This window comes from Microtus ochrogaster, linkage group LG2 (genome assembly GCF_000317375.1).
Source record: "Microtus ochrogaster isolate Prairie Vole_2 linkage group LG2, MicOch1.0, whole genome shotgun sequence".
NCBI classification, from domain to species: Eukaryota; Metazoa; Chordata; class Mammalia; order Rodentia; family Cricetidae; genus Microtus; species Microtus ochrogaster.
In genome coordinates, this window is record NC_022028.1 from 50,350,191 (window position 1) to 50,357,768 (window position 7,578).

The following is a 7,578-nucleotide window of genomic DNA, read 5'->3' on the forward strand; positions in this document are numbered from 1 at the left end:
TTTGGAGCCTGTCCTTGAACTAGCTCTTGTATACCAGGCTGGCCTCGAACTCACGGAGATCCGCCTGCCTCTGCCTCCCGAGTGCTGGGATTAAAGGCATGCGCCACCACCGACCGGCCCGTGTTACAGAATCTTGTACAATACTCGCTGCCCTGGTGAAACCTGTCACCTTTTACGAGAAAGTATTCATGAGTCTTCGCTACAAACATCCTGTTTGTTTTGCCCACCATGACTTACCTAAAGTCAAAGGCACATTTGGTTTTATAGTGAGTCTATACTTGTTGCGGGCCTTCTACATGGTTCAGTGAGTAAGGGCACTTGCTCCTAAGCCTGACCACCTGAGTTCAATCCCAGAGTTAAAGGGAAGAGAACTCCCACAAGCCAGACTATGAAAACCACTCTCACACAAATTCAATTCTAGAAGTGAGTCATTGTTAGTAAAATAAAGGCACAGCAGTTTGTTCATCTGTGTGAGATCCCCACAAGGCCTGATGTTGCACACTTATAATTCCAGCTACTCTGGAATCTGAGCAGGAAGATCTCAAGCTCAAAGGAACGATTTCTCACACCCACAACCACCTGTGACTCCAGGTCCAGGTATCTGATGCCCTCTGGCCTCCTTGGACACCCACACTCACCTATTCATACACACGCTTTAGAATTTTAAAAACTTCATTATTTTGTTTTGTTTGTTTTTCTCTATGTGGTCCTTGCTGTCCTGGAACTCACTCTGTAGACCAACTAGGCTGACCTGGAACTCAGAGATCTGTCTGGCTCTGCCTCCTACATGTGAAGGAGAAGGGCATGAGGCACCACCACCCTGCAAATCTTTTTTCTCTCACCAAAAAAAAAAAAAAAAAAAAAAAAAAAAGTAAAAGGGGTCAGGGAGGTTGTTTATCAACGCTACAGCACATGCCTAGCAGCCACCATTGAGGAGCCTGGCTATGGTCCAATGGTGGACCCCCTGCCTAGCACATCCCAGTGAGAAGCTAGAGGTGTGTGTGCTCAGTGTCACATATAGGCTCAGTCCCGAGTACTGCAAAATAAATACATCAACAAAAAAAGTAAGACCCATATGCAGATTGGCATCTGAATTGTTCTATGATGAAGGTCTGGCTCAGTCACATCCTACCCTCCCTAGAAGATGATGGATGTGCTGGTTTGGGAGGGGCCGCACTACAGTTGGATGAAATGAGACATTCTTAGTCAGTTTAACTCTTCACCCTCGGTTGCCAGGTCTGGATCAGAAGAGCTCTGGTCCGGTTCCCAGTGAGAGCCCCTCCTCCTCACTGGATGAAAGCTCAGAGAGGGGGTAACATTTCAGGGTATCATCAGATTAGGGGGCCAAGGTGTGAGGTAATTGGCAGAAGTGCTTCTCTCCTGATTGTCTTGGCTGTTTTCTCATATGGATTGCATTCGGGACAAACTGGGATGTGGCTCTTGGGAGCACTTCGCCTTCACCGCTGGCCCAAAGGAGCCATCAAACACACTCGGGAAGAGCTAGGGAAGAATAACATTGCCTCAGCAGCTGAGGTTTTGGGGAGCAGGTCTCGTGGGTCTCAAAGGCAGGGCTGCATGAGAGTCCAGAGGCCTTACTTAACCCTGTAATACAACCACAAAGGGGCTTTAGGGACCCAAGAGGAAGCAGATGACACCTACCCCCACCCCACCCACCCCCGTCCCGGCCTAATCCTTAACCCCACAACTCTAACCCGGCTTTAAAGCCGCTGTAATTCACTCTAACCTGGTATAAGTCCCAGTGTCCAAACCCTGGGTCTTAATCCTAATCCCCATATTAGCTGCCAGAGTCCCAGATATCAGTCCTGGCATCCACCCTGATTCCAGGAGCTTAACAGAGACTCCTTGCCTGGCGGCTGATGTGCCCCCAGTTCCTCTTCACTGTAACCCCCCTCCCACCCACAGGAACAGGGGACCCCAGAATACCCTATATTCTTGGGAACTGAGAAGCCAGTTTTGGCCATCAGAGAAAAGACAAAGGCCTTGGCCTGCCAGGAAAAAGGACATGCAGCATCTCCCTACTGACCCAGCAACCTTATGTCCTAGGCTTCTAGTTCAGGGGCTGCAGAGCCCAGCAAGTCCAGGAAAGACACTACCCAAGTCTCCATGTGACTGTGGTCCCAAGGGTACAGCTGACAGAGGGCAAAAGATCTGAGGCCCCTCTATAAAACAATAGGATGTGGAGAGCTGGGTGGATCTCTGCTTTTGAGGCCAGCCTGATCTACACAGAGGACTACAGGCCAACCAGGGAAACACACAAGGGTATCATGAAGCACTTCCTCCAAACCCATCATCTGAGAACATGGGGGTTCTGCTCTCTCAATTGAGCCTGACTTTCCTGGGTGGGTATTTCTTTTTATTCCATTGAACAAAACCCTGTGTAAGTTTCCCCCCAGCCTTAAAGTTTTCTGCTGGGCAGTTCGTTCTTAGAGTCACTTAGGGTCCAGTTGGCATGGATAAACTCGCAGCACCAAGGAAAGAAGGGCAACCTCGCATGCCATCTCCAGCCCTTCTCCAGAAACTAAAAATACATGAACTAAAATGAAAACTTGGATGGGGAAAGAAGGGAGGAGAGCAGGAGGGACTGCCATTTCACATTCTGTGTTCCTTATGGTGGTGACATCACAGATCTCCCTACTGCTCACACCCAGTCTCAGTGTGAAATTTGATTTTACTGACTTTTCGATTTCTTTACAAGAATAGCAATAATCGTTTCTCTCAGAAATTCTTGACCTTTGTAGAAAGAAAAGCCCTCCCTTTCACGACCCTCCCCACCCCCAAGAGACACCCTGTGCTAACAGCCTGAGGTATAACCTGCAGGGTAGGATCATACAGGACATAGCGTGTTCTCAAACAGATGCCATGGCATCTTCCATATCTCTGTGCATAGGTTTTAATTATGTGTATGTGTGTGAATCTGTGTGTGGGTATGTACACGTGACTGCAAGTGCCTTGGCAGGCCAGAGGAGGGCGTCAGAGGCCCCTGGAGCTGGGGTTAAAGGTGAGCTGCCCATTGTCGGTACTGAGAGCTGAACTCAGGCCCTCTCTCCAGTCCTACGGTATAGTCTTAAGGCATTCATGCTGGTGTTCCAGAGATATAGGATGACTGGGGTGGGAGAGAGGATGAGAGGGGGAAGAGGGGACAGGGAAGGGAGACTGAGGAGCCCCAAGAGCTCTCATCTAAAGGCCTACAGCCAGAAGAGTCATTGTGAAAAGTCGTAATCTGGATCTGACGACAACCATTGGACTCAAACACCATCAATCATGGAAAGAATTGTATCTTATTTCATATTTTGTTCCATTCAGGCATCAGTGGATTAGAGGAAGCCTGCCCACCTTGGGGAGGGCGATCTGCTTTATTTAGTCTACCTGTTTGCTTTAGAACATTTAGGATATTGGAACAAAATACCACAGACTGGGTAACTTTTAAGTGGAGATTTAATCCTTAGTGTAGGGAGACTGTTCATTTCCCGGCTGCCTAGACTCCCAAAATAACCACACAGAAACTATTAATTAAATCACTGCTTGTCCCATTAGCTCCAGCTTCTTATTGGCTAGCTCTTACATATTAATTTAACCCATCTCCATTAATCTGTATATTGCCATGTGGCAGTGGCTTACTGGCAGTTTTGGCATGTCTGTCTCTGGTGGTGGTTCCATGGCTTTTCCCTGACTCTGCCTCCTTTCTTCCAGCATTCAGTTTAGTTTTCCCTGCCTACCTCTGTTCTGCCCTGTTCTATTATAGGCTCAAAGCAGTTTCTTTATTAACCAATGGTATTCACAGCATACAGTGGGGAGTCCTACATCACCTCCCCTTTTCTGTTTAAATAAGAAAGGTTTTAACTTTAACATAGAAAAATTACATACAACAAAACAGGTATCAAGCAAGAATTACAGTTATAATATTTATATCTACTTTATCTTTTATCATAACTAAGGAAAACTATAACTATCAATTCTTCAACTCCATCAAAGACTCCAGAAGAATATAATATTACCTGAGTAAACAGGAAGTACATTGTAAGCAACTTCCAAAACTCTAGAATTGACAGAGACATATTGCTGCCTGGATAGTCACCCAAAGTTCTTCTGTAATGTTGGGACATCCATCTTCAGACTGTAGGCCCATAGTATCCTGCAGACTTTTCCATGAAGCAGGAAATTTCAAAGACAATTCTGCCTGTATTGGCAGTTTGTCAGTCACTTTCTTCTGAATCCTGCAGAATGTCTGGCAGACTCTTTCTTGAAGCAGAAACTCCAAAGGACCGTCTCACCTTTAGGCAAGTTCAGCAGTCATCTCTCTGTGGGTCCTGCATGTCCAGTTCATACAGCATAAAATCAAGCAGTCCAGGCTAGAGCAGTTTCTTGTTCAAATGGCTAGCAAACTCCATAAGGAGCCTCTTCGATGCTTGACTTCCTCTTGAAGTAATTGGTGCTGTCAGGAGCAGATATGTCTCATTATTATGATAAGTCTTAAGCTCTTAAAACATTTTAAATGTCATATACTTAAGGTCTCTGAAAGATTTGAAGAATACCTAATGAAATATATCTTTATATCTAGAAAACCTAGCTAACATGACTAGAAGCTTGACTATTATAGATGATTCTCTATTAACCTATATTTCTTAATTATACATTGCATTTTTAAATGAGCTGCACAAACACTTTAAGAACAGAAATATACATATAATAAAATTGACCTAAAATTTGTATCAATAAACCAAGATCCATACCAATGCAAATCTCTATAGCATATCCCCCTTTAAATGTAAACAAACATTTATAAACAATATTTGGGAATTTGGGCATAGTTCTCTCCAAACTGCTTTCTACTTTTTGTTTGGTGAAGCAATTTTTGGGGGTGTTCACAGCAACCTTTCAGGGGGTCTTGGTCCATCAAACCATATTTGTCTAGAAGGATTCTACAGGTTCTCATCTTCTGTGGAAACAAAAGCAGAACCTCTTTCCAAAGCAACAAATTCTTAGACCCAAATTTAGAACTCATGATACCTTCCAAACATATATGCTGGTTTAGCTTTGCAGCCCATACAATAAATGTCCCTCTGTACTTAGCTCCTTCACAGTCAAAAACTTCAAAGAAAACACAATAATATGTATAATCCTGACATTTTGAATATATTCCATCTTTACGTGTCTTATTTGTTTTTATTCTATTACTTTTTAATATGTATTTTATTACCTTTATCCTTTAATCTATGACTGTGTTTTGTCTCTGTAAAGACTTTTTTTAACCCATTTATTTTTATAACCCTCTATAGTCTTTTTTTTCTGTCTTCCACTCCTATGTACATTTATCCAACACTGTGACTAGTTTAGAGGTCTTTCCCATCTGAATTTGTCTTTATTGCATATCTGTAATTCTTTTCTGACCAGAAATGCTAAGCACTTCTTAAAAAACTAAGCGACAGCCTTGCTAGAACAAACAAGGCTCTGCCTGCTTGCTCCGCTCAGTCCAGCGTGGCAGAGCTGTTTTCTGCCTTTGAGAGCCATGCTCACAGTTCCATTTTTAGGTACACAGCCAGTCTACATTGTCATCAAGCAAGTTGTAGCACTCTGTTCACAAACCCCATTTAAATGCTCCGTAGCTGGACCTCCCCAAAGAGCCAGAACCATTTATGCTGGCGAACCAGGAAGCTGCCGTTTTGAAACTACATGCTTTTTTCTTTTTTTGTTTTGCTTGTTGTTTGTTTTGCTACCCCTGAATCAGGAAGTCCTCTCTTAAGGGAGCTGTGGAAAGCTGCCAGCTGAAAAATAAATGTGGCTAAACTTTGTTTTTGTTTTGTTTTTTTTGTTTGTGTGTGTGTGTGTGTGTGTGTGTATCTAGAGTTCCTTTACAAGCTATCTCAGGTTTAATGTGGATATACTCAACCACATTAGAGTACCAATTTGTTGTAGGGATGCTGCTTGTTCATTTCCTGGCTGCCTAGACTCCTGAAATCACCACACAGAAACTGTATTAATTAAATCATGGCTTGGCCCATTAGCTCTAGCTTCTTACTGGCTAACTCTTACATATTATTTTAACCCATCTCCATTAATCTGTATATCTCCATGTGCAGTGGTTACCAGCAAAGTTTTGGCATGTCTGTCTCTGGCAGTGGCTCCAAATCCTGATGGTTCTCTCTTCATGGGTGTGAGTGTGTGTGTGTGTTGATGGTTTTGTTTCTTTCCTTGTTCCCTTATTATTTTTAATCATGTGTGTGTGTGTGTGTGTGTGTGTGTCCATGCCCACGTGTGCGAGAGAGCCCCTTTGGAGTCCAGAAGAAGGTATCATCAGCTCCCCAGACCTACTGTTACAAGCAGATTTGAGCTATCAAATGTGGGTGCTGGGAACTGAACTCAAGTCCCTCTGAAAGAGAGTAGTTGCTTTAATCCCTGAGAAAGCATCTCTCCAGCTCTGCTCTTCTCCCAAGCTTTTGAGACAGGGCTGGTATTTTTTGATGTGTAGCCCAGGCTAGTTTATAACACTCCAATTGACATTCCTTTGCCTCAGCTTCCTGAGTGTGGGATTATAGATATGCACCAAGCCTAGCTTCTTCTTCTTCTTTTTTCTTTTTCAAGACAGGGTTTCTCTATGTAACAGCTCTGGCTGTTCTGGAACTCACTTTGTAGACCAGGCTGGACTCAAACTCATAGAGATCTGCCTGCTTCTGCCTCACAAGTGCTTGCTGGGATTAAAGATGTATGCCACCACCGCCCGGCAGCGGCTGCTACTTCTTCTTGTTTCTCTTCCTCTCCCCCTTCTTCCCCTCCCACTTCCTCTCCTCCTTTTTCTTTTTGAAGATACTGTCTCTCATCATGTTTCTTAGGCTGGAATCAAACTCTTGGCACAACTGATTTCCTGCCTCCACCTCCCAAGTAGTGGAAACTGCAGACATGCACCACTGTCCCAACTTTTGGACATATTTTCCCAGGAAGGAAAATAGTTGCAATACTGTTTCACGTTCATTTCACGTGGCCAAACATCCATCAGAAAGTGTGCCAATTTACACTCCTCCCTCCAACAGTGAGTGAGTGTGAGGGTAGGCCTCCCCATCCTCACTTTGTGATATCCTCACTCTTGACCGCTACCAACGTTAATGATAAAAGATGGCATTTAGCTCTCTCCAGCTGCTCCTCTGAAGAGGCAGACAGGCCTTTGCTGGTTTCTCTCTTTCTCTGTCTCTCTGCCTCTCATTTCTCTTCTGTTACTCCTGTCCCCAGAAGCCGGTATCCCCTCCCATCCCCCATTTTCCATTCCCTTTCTCCTAATAAAACTCCCCACATAAATCCTGTCTGCTCTCTGCACGGCATGTGCATTGCTCACCCACCGTCTGTCTTGGTCCAGTCTCATGCCGTGTCATAAAACCTGCCCTCTGCCCACCATACTGATGACCTAGCTCCAGGAGACCCACTCTTGGCGCCGTCTTTCAGGTCTATTAAAAATTATTTTAAAAAGCCGGGCAGTTGAGGGCCGGGCGATGGTGGCGCACGCCTTTAATCCCAGCACTCAGGAGGCAGAGGCAGGCGGATCTCTGTGAGTTCGAGACCAGCCTGGTC